Raw genomic sequence first — 16,097 nt, 5'->3', positions numbered from 1 at the left:
TTAGGAAAGGCAACCAAAGGGCTTCACGCACATTTGTTTTCTATAGAATAGCTCATTCTCTCCCCATGGCACCCCTTCCTTACCTCCTCTGTTACACTGTCGATCACACCATTTCTCTCCTACATGTTGGAAAGGACACAGCCAGCTGAATTCTAGACTTCCTGTGCCATTTGTGACCTAGATATCCCGGGGAATTTCATAAAACCACACGCACACCGTCTAGGATTCAGATTTTTTTTTTTTCAGGAAAAAAGAGGGATTGGGACAGACTGGTCTCTAAATTGCCCTCCAGGTCGAAAGACCTGCCTTGAGGACACTAGTTTCCCACCAAGGGAAATGGATGGGGTGTCAGGCAGCACTCAGTCTGTCATGACAGCAACTGATGGAAGATATGCTGTTCAGCAGTTTGTCCTGCTAAATAGGAGACATGTGGACATGGGCCACTCAATCTGCTTACTCCCACTCTTCCTCCCCCGGGACCCCTTGGAAGCATCCTGTTTGCTGGGCTGCTGGCACGGTATTTGGTCCCTCTCAGACCAGGACCCACACCCATGAACAGCCCTGTGTCCTGCTGCCCCTCCCCGCTCTATTGCCCTAGGACAGGCTCACCTTCTTTCCAATGAGCTGATGAGTTACCCAGTGTTCTCCAAAGAAGCTGTTTGAGCTGGTGCTTTTGTTTAACTTAGAAAAAAAAGTGTTTGCACCTTTTAAACCTCTGAGGCAGGAAGCTCAGATTGGGTGGACCTAGTGAAGGAACTATTCGTATTTAAAGAGACAGAAATATTACCCTATAATTTGGGGAATGCTTTAGTTTTACCAAGGTGTAAGCTTTTTCTCCATGTGCCTGCTATCACACAAAATTCCCAAAGCTATATTTGTTGTTTGGGGTTATAGTGGTGGATCCCAAAGGCCCTTATTAAGTGACCCAAATCATGCACACAGAGCCGGGCGTGCTCTCTGATCTTCTCTGATGGAGTGGGAGATGCTGGGTTGATTCTGGGAGAAAGGAACTCAGATATGTGGCTAGATGTGTCCAAATTTAGAGCCTGGGATACTTCCCAGTGATTGCATCATATGGGCTTTCATGATGGTCTTTCATGAAGCTCTCAAGTTACTCATTAAAAATTTAACAGCGCTCAGGTACAAAGCCAAAAGAGTCTAAACCATTGAGAACCAAGAGTAAAAGAGGAAGATGTAGCCTGGAAAAAGTCATCCAATGAACACACACCTTCTCTAGTTTTCTTCATATGGTTCTCTCAAGCCCAAAAATATGCGTGACCTGACAAGAAAAGATGGACCCAGGGAGGAGAATCATCTTTCCCCTAAACCTTCCTACCTTCCCCTACCCCAGACCCAGGCAGAGATAGACTTTTTCAGATTTAGCCAGTACACCCATTCCAACCTGCTCTGGAAACTATGAGATGAGAGGCAGATGGTCAAAGCTCTCATGGTTGACCAGCTGTTCCAATTATTTGTTGCATCACCATAAAATTATTATGGTTTTGATTATATATTTTTGTTCATTACTTTCAGACATGGGATTAGCCGATGCTGAAGCTTAAAAGTGGGTACTAAGAAGACTAAATGTGGCAGGAAGTAATGTATAATGGGGTGACAACCAATGGAAGGAAGTAGCTACATTTTGAAATTACCGTGTTAATGAGTATATTATTGGTCAATATCATTGGACCACTTATTGGTGTTAATGACTTGGAGGGCCCCAAGTAACTGTTTTCCAACTTGCAATAAAGACACAGACCAGGACCAGCTATGTAATTTGCAGGGTCTGGCACAAAATAAAAATGCCATGCCCTTTGTCAAAGAGAATCAAACAAACAAACACACATAAACACACACACACACACACACACACACAAACTTAAGAATTTCAAGGTAACATCACAGGGTCCTTTACATACCCATGAAGTTAGTCTTGATGAGGCTCCATACATAGAAGTCTAGAGGAGAGCCAGAACCATATGTCCTACTCAAAATATCTCTACCATTGCCTAGTTTCATTTCAATCTATATATTCCTTGAGTGAAACCTGTCCAGCCAGAGCCACCTTGGATGTTTTCCTGGTCAGCTAATTGCTTCTCCAGGTATCATCCTCAGGTATGCTGGTAAGTTCCCTAGTGGGAATGGGAGAGTAGTTGACACAGAATCCATGGATGCCACAGGAAATCAGATGTGGGTCTCAAATGGTAACAGTCTTGCGATCATTGGTTAAAGAGGAGCATGTGGCTCCTATCAGTCCCATGCTGAGCCCTAAGTTACGAGTGATCTCCTTCTAGAAGATATTTGATAGAGCCAGTCTTGCCCCATATCTGTATTGCTCACTTAGCCACGCTCCTCATCATTGAGGGCTTCCTTCCACTTCCTTTTTTTATGTTTTCCTTTTATTATTTCAATCTCACACACACAAAGCAATGTGGATATAATGAATTTTCAAAAAGTTGTGTGGTCATTAAAAGACATTCTTATAATTCTACAGGAGTCTTCTTGTGGGAATCAGGGAGTTTTCTGCCTCTTAGATCTAGATGGCCTCAAAGCTCAACTTATTAAAACATTGCAGAGATAATACCAGGAGATGAAAAAGAATGGTTCCCTACATTGTCCTGGTTCTTCTACATATCATCTCTATAACCTGGTGAGTCAGTTTTCCATTGTTGCCATAACAAGCTATCAAAACTTTAGTAGCCTAAAACAATATAAAATTAATCTCCAACAATACTGGAAGACAAGAATATGAAATTAGTCTTATGGAGATAAAATCCAGGTCCTGCAGAGCTGGTTCTTTCTGGAGGCTCTAGGAGACAATCCATTCCTTGCCTCTTTCATCTTCCAGAAGCTGCCTGCTCTCCTGGGCTTGTAGCCACATCACACCAATCTCTGCTGCCTTCATCACAATGTCTTCGTACCTCCTCCTTAGAAGGACATTTCTGATTACATCGTGGGTCCACTCAGATAATTCAGAATTATCTTATCTCAAAATCATTAACTTAATCACATCTGCAAAAAATCCTTATGGAATAAGGTAATATTCACAGGCTCTGGGGATTAGGGTGTGGACATATTTCTGGGGCCACCTTTCAACCTGCCACATTTGGGTAAGTTAAACTATCTGCAACTCACTTTCCTAATCATTAAAATGGAGTACTTACTTCAGAAGGTCGTTGTGAAACCAGACAAATTCGTACACATGAAGTGATTCTCAGACCATCGTGATCAACAGGTAGTAGTTAGTAGTAATAATACAACCCTCAATGCTAGTCTCATAGATTACCATTCTGAGGCTCATCTACACATCATAGATGCTGTCTTAGTCAGCGTGGACCGCCATAATACCACAGCCTGGGAGCAGGAACAACAGGAATTAATCTCTCACAGTTCTGGAGACTGGGCAACCCAAGCTCAATGTGCCAGCCAACTTGTTTCCCTGGGGAAGGCTCACTTCCTGATTTGCGGATGACACAGTCTCACTGTGTCCATACATGATGGAGGGAGGAAGCAACTCTCTGCTATCTCTTCCTACAAGGGCACTAATCCCATCAAGACGACCCCAGATTCATGAACTCATGGAAACCCACTTACCTTATCCCCAAATACCATCATGTTGCCGGTTAGGGATTCTGGAGCCTTCTCTCTTGGTGCCAAAAAAAAAAACTAGTCACTTCTACTTCGTAACAATATCCTTTAAGTGAATTGTTGGATATCACTCAAGGTTTCCTGGTTTCTCCCCACTCACTCCACCCCCAAAGGGCACTGCATGAAAAGGAATACTCAGCACCTCCACAGCCTGTCTACCAGGATAAGGGATCTGGATTATCTATACCGCTGCACTCACATGTCTTTAATGAAATTGTCTGGCTTCACGGATGTGCAAGAAGAGCTGCCTCTTGCAGGCTAATGGAAGCCATGTCACAAAAGAGATATAGGTGTTACGTGTGACAGTGCACTTGGGGCTGAATCCCTCAAAGGAAACATTGACCAAATCCTCATGAAATAAAGACCATGCCCCCCAAAGAGCCTCTTACTGTCTTCCACGATGTTATATTCGGTTATGAACCAAAACCATTAAGTCCTGTTCTCAAATAGGTCTCTGCTTCGTCCTAAGGCTTCTAGGAAGATCTGCCAAAAGTGACCACTCAGAATTTGTGTTTTCACCAGAGGGTCACAGTCTTGGAGCTTCAGGAGAAAAACTGTAGGACGTGCTCTGAAATACTGTTGCCTCAAAGAGACTCTTCAGAGCAGGTTTCCAAGATAGCAGCACTGACTCAATGCTCAGACTGTGCCAGTGAGAGAAGCCATGACTATTGGGACTCTCAGTCTGGAAGCATATGTACCTCATGAAATCAGACGACTGACTCAAGATCCAGCAGAGTGAGAAATAATGACATAGGACTGAGTGAACAGATTCAAGATGTGCCATTGTGGTTATTTGTTTGGAATATTGATGGCATTCTGTTTAATGTTCTACTTGTATGACTATTTGAAGATACCTTATGTCTTTCTCCTTAAACTATCTCTAATCCATGATTTAGTAGACTGTTTATTTGTAAACCCATAGCAACCATTTTTAACTGTCATCTGATTTTCACTTAACCTCAGAATTCAGAAACAAACTCTTCTACTGAGTTTCATTCACTTTCACAATGATAGAACCAATTGCATAGGTTTAATAAAAATCTGTCATCTTGTTTACAAAGATACCATTGGAAAAATCGATTCTGCAGCAAGGCCTTATGTACAGTGTGATATTTGAGAGTGATTGTTATTTAATCAAAGACCATCAGACCACTGCTAAGGAGCAATTGTTGGTGTTATATGTGGGTCTAATGTCTCCAAAACCTTCATAAGAAAACTAATATGATGTCTGGCTTCCAGGATCCCAGTCTCTCAGGTATTAAGGAAGTCCACTCCCAGGTAGTCCAGAAACCCAGGCAAATTTTGGAGACCTCAGGAAGAGAGAAATTCACTGAGATTTATGGGTACAGCATGCAAAGTTTACTGGAGAAAGTGTTTGGGCCTTGGTTTCCTACTCCTAGGATAGAAGAATGGCAGGGGCTTTGAAAAGTCTGATTCAAAATTCATTTTGAAAATTTCCAAAGGAAGCTTATCCTTTGGAATTGATACTTGCTTAATATGATTAGGCTCTAGATTTCCCGAGCAAACTCAAGGAGGCTTTTCTGGTTAATTAAGATTCTTGCTGCATCTGTATAAATAATCAGGCCATGCATAGTAAAAACAATCTTCTAGGATCAACAATACTTGTTGGAGACTGTTTATGATCACAAAGTAGAGAACGCTATGAAAATGATCCAAAATTTAATGAGCACTGTGTGTTGTATGGAAACCAATTTGACAATAAACTTCATATATTGAAAAAATAAATAAATAATAAATAAATACAAAAAAAACAAAAAAAATCAAAAAAAATTTAAAAATAGGCAAGAGAGATTACTGGAGTGTTCTATTGTTCTGTGTGGTGCTGTGCTTGATGATCAGCTGTGATATTTTACAACACTTTAAGGACAGAGAGAATATTTGCACATCTCTGCCTTGGAGATACTCAGTGAATATTCTGTCTGGTGGAATACAGAGCTCAAAAATTCCATTTTACTACTCTCTTGAACACATCAACCCTTGATTTCAGATGAAGTTTGTGTTTCTGTTTGTTTGTGTTTTTTGTTTCATTCTTTGCTTCTTTGTTTGTTTTTAACTAGGTTTCACACCCAGCATGGAGCCCAAACTCAAGACCCTAAGGTCAAGACCTGAGCTGAGATCAAGAGTCAGACGCTTAACTGATTGAGCCACTCAAAGGAACTTTGATCCAATTATACTATCATACTGGTTCTCTAGTCATGCCATGAGTTGAGCAAAATCTTTGATGTGTTTATACTTGCCCAAAGGCATGATTTTGCTTTTTGTCAAAACTGCACTCAGACAAGTAAGAGAGGGAGAAATAGTATGATTCAAGCCTTGGAGGTGGAAATATACTGGACCCAGGCAGAGAACAGCTAACAATTTGGAGTGCAGAAATCATTACAAGCCTTTAATGAGGGCCCACTGTGTCCCAGGCACTGGCCTCTCCATCATTATCACCTTCGTTCCTTACAAAAGTGTAAACAGATATTAACGGGAACAATGATATCTAGAAGAATCTCATTCTTGGGAAAGAAGTTGAGAGTGATTATAATGACTGTTGAAGACCAGGCCAAGGAATGTGGATTCTAAGCCCTAGGCAGTAGAAGATTTCCAAGAAGCAGAGACCTAAGAAAACTATCCCAATGGGCTTAACCTGGTAACTGCAATGAGGACTTGAGAGGAAGAGATCAGGGGTACTGTACCCTCACACTGCACACACTGTCCCTCTCTTACCATCCATCCTAGGTTGAATTGTGTCCTCCTAAAGAAGTCCTAATCCTGGTACCTGAGAATGTGACCTACTTTGGAGCACGGTCTCTGTGATGTCATGTCATGAAGTTAAGGTTGAGCCCTACTCCAATGCCTGGAATCGTTTCATTCACAGTGAGGGAAGTTTACACACAGATACACACAGAGAGCACCATGTGACAAAAGAGGCAGAGATTGGAGCGAAGTACCTAGAAGGCAAAGAACAAAGCAGGCCAGCCAGCACCAGAAGCTAAGAAGCAGCAAAGAAGGATACTTTCCCAGAGACTTCATGGAGAGTATGGCCCTGGGAACGTCTCGGTTTGGCACTTGTATCCTGTGCCAGAGAGACAGTAGCCATAACAATGAGACAGTAAGTTTCTGCTCTTTAAGCAACAGTTTGTGGTCATTTGTTACAGCAGCTCCTGGGGGAACTAATATATTTTAAGGCCAAGAAGTAGCGTCCTGCTCTGGTAATTACATAAAATGTAGGAGTCGTTTCGAAATTGAGTAATGCATGGAGGCTCGAAGATTCTGAGGTACATGATAAAAAGAAAGGCCTAAGAGGATGTCGGTGGTAGGACGAATATCCAGGTCACTTTCTGGTGAGGTCTCAGAGAGAGGTGGGGACCACGCTGCTGGACATTGGAGGGACGATGGCACTTGCTATAAAATGGCAGGGGGCAGGGGGCAGGGAGGCACGGAAAGGGATTGTATGCTTTTTCAATCCCAGATAACATTTATATTATCCAGACTCTAAATTCTGGTTGAAACATTTTGCTTATTTGTCTGAAGCATTTCCTCCTGTTCTTTCTTTTGGAGTGAGTTCCTTCATTTCTTCATTTTGGATGAAAAAGAAATAATAAAAAAATAAAGATTAAAATTTAAAAATTTAAAACAACACAACAAAAATCAAATAAAGGATGCTAGTTCCTAGGTGTGTACTGGTCTGGATGTTGAAAGAAACTCGATAGAATAGAGAAAAAAGGGAAAGAAAGGGGGGAAAAGGGAATAAAAAGAAAATGTTTGATAATTAAAAAAATGAATACAATAAAATAGAATAGAGTGAAATGCTGTAAGTAAAATGGAATAAAAAATTTTACAAGAAAGTAAAAAAATACAGTAGATATAATTTAAAGAAAAATATTTGTTATAAAATCAGAAAATAAAAATGAATTTTTTCTCTTTCTATATTCAAGTATAAGAAAAGAAGAAGAAAAAAGAATGGATGGATGGACTAGCGAACAGAATGAAATATGAACGAAATTATATGCAGTTTCCACTAGAAGTCAAACTATGGAGAAACCTATAGTCTGTAAACTAAGGTGGTGGAGAGACTCATGTTCCTCTAGAGCTTGGTTGGCACAGTTAGATAGGGCTTGGTGTGATGGCTCCGTTTACACTAGATGGCACTGCTTAGATTACTGGGGTAGATCACTGTGGCGCCTGTATCCATGAATGCACATGGGTGGGAGAGGTGTAAATGGTATCACCTACCTACCCAGTCTCTAGCATCAGAACTCTGTGCTCTCACTGACTGGCAATCATGCACCCCTCCTTTGTCCCTGGCTTCTGTCCACTCCCTGCCTCTACACTCTCCAGAACCAAGTCATCAGCCTGCCAGGTGGTACCTCCCTTCTGAATTTTATCTCAGATGAGGCTGTGATTCCAAACCCCTCATTTCTGAGGGCCCTGTGGCTTGGGCCCACTCTGACCCCCTCAGGGAGTGTCTTGCCAAGACTTGCTTGGGTGCTGGCTGCCCTTGCCCCCAGGAAAATTCGCATGACCATGTTGCTGCTGAAGCCCAGAGACTATGGCCAGGTGCCAACATTCCCAGAAAAAATTCACGCAATCTTGTAGCAGCAGCATCTAAGAGATTATGGTAAATCACACCACACATCTGGCATCAGGTTTCACTGCTTCCTAACACCCTTGCTCAACACCAACAAATGGCTGTTCTCTAGGGTCTGCTGGGACCTTTGCCTGTGGGGAAGCTGCATAGCCTCTACCAAATGTCCTCTTAACTGGGGAACCACCTCTCCCCATGTGGCCAGAGACCCCTCACCCTTGGACCTTGCTGTCTATTCCTGGGGATTTGCCTTTCCCACCAGAACACCACCAAGCATTGAGCTGTATAATTTCGAACTCTGTGCTCCCCTGGTTATAGAGTGGCATTGAACTTTCTTCTTTATCCTTTCTCTCTTTCTTGTTCAGTCCCTTATGTGAGTTTCCACTCTTTCTCTTTCTCTCCAGCTTCTTTCAGGGAGAATTTTTTCATGTACTCTCCCCGCTGTCTCAATCCTCTTTCCACAACCAAAAATAGTTCCCTAACAACTGAGCCTTCTCTCTCCACCAGTTCACCTCTCCATGCTGCATACCTGTGAAGTTCTGTGGCTCAAGTTATGAAGATTGTTATGTTAATCCTCAGATACATTTTCTAGGTGTTAAAAATGCTTTGGTGCTGATCTAGCTGAAATTCAGGGATGAGAGAAGCAGAAAACTTCCAAAACTCTGCCATCTTGGCCCCTTCTCCTAAGTGACTATTTCTAAAAGGATTGTGAGCTTCTTTGTGTTGTGCTTCTCTAATGCTTGAGATTAATTAAAAGTTCAGTCTACACCAGGATTTATTGGTAGAACATGGAAATGTACTTTGGGAAACCTTAGAATGGATAATGTGAGAAGTACCCAGGAGAAAAGTAGAAAAGGGGTGAGACACCTCTTATTGTTATACATATATTAAAGACAATTTTTGCTCCAGGAAAACCAGAAAGGCCTCTGAAGCCTTGTTTACACATAATATCTATCAGTGAATAATTAATGAATCCAAGGAAAAGGTAGTGTTTAACTGGCAGCGGGGTTGAGTATGTGGCTGGGAATTTCCAAGGAAAAGGAGGAGAGATGTGCTGAGAGTAAACCAAAACTAGCTCCAAAATCATCTTGAACTTTTACCAAAAAGTAAAATTCAGTGTTCTTAGAAGAAATAACAAAGGGGTTCACCTGAGTGGCTCAGTCCATTGAGCATCTGACTCTTGGTTTCGGCTCAGGTCATGATCTCACAGTTCATAGGTTTGAGCCCTGCATCAGGTTCTGCTCTGATATGTGGAGTCTGCTTGGGATTCTTTCTCTCTCTGCCTCTCCCCTGTTCATGCTCTCTCTCTCTCTTTCTCTCAAAATAAATAATTAACTAATTTTAAATTAAGTAATAAAAAATAGCAAAGGTATTTTCCAAGAAAGAGTGGACTCCAATTTTATAGAAATATGAGAGAAGAGAAAATTTTTATTTTAATAACAAGCAAACAATTCAACTGGGAGGGGGTGTAAGTAATGAAGGTCTGAGGTGATGGAGGTGAAGTGGCAACAGTTAGTTTCACATGAAAAGAAGAGAACTGGGGCGCCTGGGTGGCGCAGTCGGTTAAGCGTCTGACTTCAACCAGGTCACGATCTCGCGGTCCGGGAGTTCGAGCCCCGCGTCAGGCTCTGGGCTGATGGCTCAGAGCCTGGAGCCTGTTTCCGATTCTGTGTCTCCCTCTCTCTCTGCCCCTCCCCCGTTCATGCTCTGTCTCTCTCTGTCCCAAAAATAAATAAACATTGAAAAAAAAATTAAAAAAAAAAAAGAAAAGAAGAGAACTGGTTATACAGCAAATATATTGCATTGAGGTCAGTCAAAGAGTTGCTATACATACATCTGAATACAGCAAACAGTTGTTCTCTTCTGTGTTGAATCTCCGTCTTTCAACTGCTCTTTCTGGCATTTCACTTAGTTGAGTTCTGAGAGGTCTATTTTCCAAACAACCCTTTGTCCTTCAGTAGGCAGCTGATAAGGAACAATTTGAATCATTCTGTAAAACTGTTACTACATAAATTTCCATTCATCTGGAAAGAATTCTATAAACATCTCCACCGATAGATCACCCAACACGAAGAACAAATCTTTCTAACAAATCATAGGGGGAAGGTGATCACTGTGTCCTAAAGGAAAAATAAGTGAGTAGAAGCAACAGAGGGAGAAGATCCACCAATCGAGAAAGAAACTAGATTTTTCTCGGGATAAATGGACAAAGTTTGGGGTCACCTTTATACCTTCTACTCTGCAGTTCCACAAATTGAGAATTCTTCCCTCCCCTGTTAAGTCAATCAAGCATCTACCAATCTCCAACAGTGAATCTGATTATACCCCTTAGTCCTGAGAGTCTGAGAGACAGAAGCGAGAGTGCTCCAAGGTTGGTGAATGAGTTCAGGGGTGCGGGGGCTGGGTGGGGGGGGGTGGCAGACAGTGGGCAGGGCCAGCGGGAAATATGCAGGAAATAGGGAGATCTTTTCATTCAGGTAAATCTTACATAAACAGGTGAGAGAAAACAGGAAAAACTATCTGCAGTGCTTCCATGATCAATTCAAGGTTCCTGCAATGAGTCTCACCTTCATATCTGGCGTTCTGGTGCTTTGGGGCATAGAAAGCCTCTTTCCCTGCCAATTCTCTCTCCATTTGTTCCTTTCATTTCTGCCGCTCCAGTTTATCCTCCAGCTTCCTGATTTTTTCTTCAAACTCCTCTCTTCCCTGCACTCACTGTCTCTCTAGCTGTGCTCCATAAAATCCTCGCATCTCTTGGATTTGTTTCTGAATCTCCTCTTTGGCCTTTTGGTACATCTTCTTAGTGTAGCATCGTCCTTCATTCTAGGCCACAATGCGCTAGACCAGGGCCAGCATTTGGCTTCTCTGGGCCTCCTGCTCAGCTCCTGTCGCACCATTCTTGTACACGCAGTAGCGATCACGGTACTAGCCCTCGAGCCCTCGGATGCCGTCGGGTGCTTCCTCTAAGTAATCATGGATATTGATGCCATCCAAGTCATCTTTCTGGGTGAAAAAGAGAATCATGTATCTCCTAGCTCTGAGTCCAAATAGTTACTGGATCTTTTCCATGGCCTTGTGCTCTTCCTGCATGTACGGGACCAGCTGTCCCATCAGGGGCAGGGCGTGAGGTCCTGGGGAGGTCAGGAAGATGTAGCGAGTAAACTCTTGCAGGTGTCAGCATCCTGTGCCTCGGTGTCAAAAATGCCTGGTGTATCCATGACACAATTTCTTTTACCTGCCACCTGCTGCTCCCTTTCTTACAGGTCTTGGTGGCAGATGTTGTGGCAATGCTAGAAGGAAACACTTTCTCTCCAAGGGTGCTGTTGCCCAATGCACTTTTCCCTGCTCCGATCTTACCCACTAAGAGAAGTCTCAACTGTGAATCTCTGCCATCTGGGTTTCTAAGCCCTGGGATATCAGGAAACAAAAGCCACAGCATTAGGAGGTAATCCTGCTGCTTCCTCTACACAGCCCCCCCCCCATTTCTCCTCACACACACCCCTCCTCTGTTGCCCCAGGGTCCCCTCCCTTAAGTGACTGCTGCACTCCCAGGAACTCTATAGAAGGCCCTTCTAGAGAAGCCTATTCAAAGTCTATAGAAACCCTGAAATTCTCTTGCAATACTTGGGGAATGCCTAAGTACTTTCCAGGATTTCCTGGAGCTTCTTACTCTTACTTTTTGTAGCTAAGTAGCCCACAGAGAGGAAAGAAAATATTGTAGTTTACAAAGAGAATTCTGAGCTGCTGCTGGTAGCTATTCCTCATAAGAGCAATGCAACAAGTAACACAAAATCTGACTTTGGGGCATCTCAGTAGGAGACTCCCCTCCCCCATTTATATTCAGAATGGAACTTTTCTTCTCCCATTAAGAAGCCAGCTAGGCAGGTTACACAAGCCAACTCATCCTTGTAGGGTACAAAAGGGATGCCTGTGTGGAAAGACCAAGTGTCTTTTTCTATTTCGTGTGTGCAACCATCCTGTCAGGGATTGTGACATGAGAGAGAACAGTATAATTTAACTTTAAAGTTTAAAAGCTTAGCTTAGAATCCAGTGAAGTTTTTATATTCTAAAATAAGGCATTACAGAATTATAGTCATAAATTACTGACATTTCTCCAAAGTTATTATAAAATCCCTTGATACTAAAAAAAATGAAAGAAAAAGAGCACCTGGGTGGCTCAATTGATTGAGTGTTGGACTCTTGATATTCGCTCTGGTCATGATCCCAGAGTCGTGCGATTGAGTCCCACATAGGCTACACGCTGAGCATGGAGTCTGCTTAAGATTCTCTCTCTCTCCTTCTCTCTCTTAATCTCTCTCCCTCTGTCCCTCTCCCATTCTATCTCTCTCTAAAAAAAATGAGGGGCTCCTGCGTGGCTCAGTCAGTTGAGCATCCAACTTCACCTCAGGTCATGATATCACAATTCGTGAGTTCGAGCACCAAATCAGGTTCTGTGCTGACATCTCAGAGTCTGGAACCTGCTTGGGATTCTGTGTCTCTCTCTTTCTCTACCAAACCCCTGCTCTAGCTCTGTCTCTCTCTGACTCAAAAGTAAATAAGTATTAAAAATTTTATTAAAAACTTTTTTTAAAAAACGATCATATGATTCAGTAATGCCACTTCTGGGTATTTATCCCAAGGAAAAAACACTAACTGGAAAAGTTATCTGCATTCCCATGTTTATTGCAGCATTATTTACAATAGCCAGGATATGGAAACAATCTAAATGTCCACTGATGGATAAATGGACCGAGAAATCATGGCATATATACACAATTGGATATTAGTCATCCATTAAAAAAAACCCAAACCTTGCCATTTGAAACAGCATGGATGGATGTCAAGGGAATTATGCTCAGTGAAATAAGTCAGACAGAGAAAAACAAGTACTCCACGATCTCTCTTATATATGGAATGTAAAAAAGAAAAAAACAAGACAAGCTCACAGTTACAGAGAACAGGTTGATGGTTCCCAGGTTGAGGGGACTGGTGAAACCTGGGAAGGGATCAAAAGATAAAAGATAAACTAAAATGAATATATGTTATGACAACATGCACATATATAGGCTAGTTGGAAATAGCAAGACTTGCTGGATGTATTTTTCAATTGATGATTAAATCTACTGAAAGGAGATGAATCTTATTTTATGTAAATTAAAATTCAATGAAGCTGAAAAATTGCAGCACTTTAGTACAATTGGATGCATTTAGGATAATCCATCATGGTAGATTTACATCATTTTTTTAAAGTTTATTCATTTATTTTGAGAGAGAGAGAGAGAGGGAGAGAGAGAGAGAGCATGAGCAGGAAGGGGCAGAGAGAGGGAGAGAAAGAATCTCAAACAGTCTCCAGGCTGTCGGTGCAGAGCCCAACACAGGGCTTGAACTCACAACCCATCAGATCATCACCTAGGCCAAAATCATGAGTCTAACTTTAAAATCAAGACGTCTAACGCACTGAGCCACCCTGACACCCCAACATGATTTACAATCACCTAAAACTGGCTACAAGCTCTCATCCTACCTGTGTCCGTGTCCCGTTATGATATGAATTTGTATCTTTTCTCATCCACAGATGGAGTCTATTTCTGCATCTTTGGGAGCTCAAAGCCTCAAAGGTTTTGCAGTTTGCCTTTTGACAATGTCTGCTTCTTTATGCATTTCTTGTCTCTGTTTTATAATTTGACACCTTTTTTCAACCCATGTCCTCCCTCTCATGAATTTGAAAATATCTGTAACACTTTATTAGAAATGACATAGTAAAGAGAAGAAAGGATGATTCCTATGCACCTCACAGCTCAGTCCCCAGGAAGTCTGTAGTCTACAATCCACATTGGCCCAGTTGCCAGAACTTTCTCACAAGAACAAGCATGTTTGTTGTCAATTTACCGGTGCACAGCCACACTTCTTTCTTGTCTTCACCACAACCATTTCCTGCTGCATCTCCTGTTTTTGTCTTCCGGTGACATAGGGTTGTGAGGACCTCACAGCACACAAGGCTGAGGTGCAAGGTCCATACCCCCAACCCAGCTCTGCAGTGGAAGCCTGTAGCATTTTGGTACAATTGGATGCAATTAGGATAATCAATTGTGGTAGATTTACATGATTTTTCAAAGTTAATCATTTATTTTGAGAGAGAGAGAGAGAGGGAGAGATAGAGAGTGTGAGCAGGAAAGGGCAGAGAGAGCAATCTACAAACTGGGAGAAAATGTTTGTGAGTCACATATCAGATAAAGAAAGAACTTGTGGGGGCGCCTGGGTGGCGCAGTCGGTTAAGCGTCCGACTTCAGCCAGGTCACGATCTCGCGGTCCGTGAGTTCAAGCCCCGCGTCAGGCTCTGGGGGATGGCTCGGAGCCTGGAGCCTGTTTCTGATTCTGTGTCTCCCTCTCTCTCTGCCCCTCCCCCGTTCATGCTCTGTCTCTCTCTGTCCCAAAAATAAATAAAAACGTTGAAAAAAAAAAGAAAGAACTTGTGTATATACTTGATAAAGATCTGACAAAGAATAGAATGTGTCAAGAACTCTGAAAATTCATTAATACAAAGACAGTCCAATTTAAAATAGAAAATACAAACATTTTTTACATAATTAAAGTATGTATACACCAGTGAAACCATGATAACAAGCAAGATAGCGAATGTATCCGTCAGCCACAATAGTTCTTCATGCACCGCTCATCTGCCCCTGTCCCGTAGGCACCATTTATGTGCTCTGCACAATATGCACAGCAAACTGTTCCTGATGTGAACATTTGAGTGGCCAGACCTAGATTCAGAGCTTCAGGTCCTTAAGGAGAAGGTTTTCTTACCATCAATGCCACCTTCTGCAACATGGTCATTGTTGACCCCAAACCCCAGAGAATGCAGTCCAACTTAGGAAGAATTTCAGATAATCAAGATACTTCTTAACAGGAAGAAAGAACTTCAGAACAATTGCCTCAGATATTCTATTTTGTATTTTTGTTTATAAACATAGACGATGCTGAAAATAAATAAATAAAATAAAATAAACTTAGACCACTGTTTTAAAAACATGCCAGAAATTATGAAACCTTACATCCACATTCACAAATGATTACAAATGCACTCTGGGTTGTTGTTCATGGACTATTCGCACAGCACTTTGGCAAATGATCGCTGGCTCTGGAATATGCATCTTCAGGGCTCATCACTCACAACGTCTCTGAAACTCTCTCAGCAGAGTCGTCTTCAGAGTTAAAGGTGACAATGGAAGACAAGTCTCTAATGTCTAGCTTCTTTTTGCTTCCAACCACTAGCATGCTTTGGTCACTCTCCCTATTTACCAGATTGAGACTGTCAAAAATGAAATTCACTCTCAAAAGGCCAAGGTGTTGTTTCTAAGTGTACTCAGAAATATAGTCCCAGCCATGCCACAAGCTTCCTGGCAAAGTCACCCACACAGATGTAAAGATCATGTCCATTCGCTGCTGTGCTCTTGACCGCCTGTCCTCTCCTCGGACTCAAGCCTGTGGACACTCCTTGGCACAGATTTTTAGCTGGTCAAGTCTTGGGTCTGATTGACCTTGAATAAGTAAGGCCCAGGGCCCAGAGGGACCCTGACCCACCTGAGATATTGGAGGCCCTACTCCACCTCTCTGAATCTCTAGATTCTCTGTGATTTACACATAAATGTCCCTCCCTGGTGGGATGTGGGAACTTCCTGTCAGTTCTCTGCACGGGCAAAGTGCCTGTCACCTGGATTCCCAGTGCTACACTCATAGGAAACACACACCTCAGTTACAAGAATTAGGATTGGCAAGATCTTGGAGTTCTTCTCTACTGGAATCTCCTCTCCATCAAAGTCCTCCTGTGTGGAACTTTGTGATTAAATAAGAG

General features: G+C 42.3%; 1 protein-coding gene and 1 pseudogene across 3 annotated transcripts in view; both read right to left on the bottom strand.

Moving 5' to 3' along the window:
- Window positions 1-16,097, bottom strand: part of LOC124525086 (GTPase IMAP family member 7-like) — a 34,736-nt gene that overhangs the window by 6,559 nt on the left and 12,080 nt on the right. For 2 of the 3 annotated variants that reach the window (XM_047097558.1, XM_047097559.1), the window contains exon 1: window positions 610-676. The exons of the other annotated variant lie outside the window; for it this stretch is intronic. The gene's annotated coding sequence lies outside the window, so the exon portion shown is untranslated. Of the gene's footprint in view, window positions 1-609; window positions 677-16,097 lie in introns of those variants that run through there. 3 annotated transcript variants of the gene reach the window in all.
- On the bottom strand, window positions 10,025-14,427 carry LOC124525075 (GTPase IMAP family member 4-like; annotated as a pseudogene).

The sequence above is a fragment of the Lynx rufus genome, unplaced genomic scaffold (genome assembly GCF_022079265.1).
Source record: "Lynx rufus isolate CCGP_SWC_20201006 ecotype Redwood Valley unplaced genomic scaffold, mLynRuf1.p SCAF_4, whole genome shotgun sequence".
Taxonomy (NCBI): Eukaryota; Metazoa; Chordata; class Mammalia; order Carnivora; family Felidae; genus Lynx; species Lynx rufus.
This window is presented reverse-complemented; position numbering and strand designations above follow the sequence as displayed.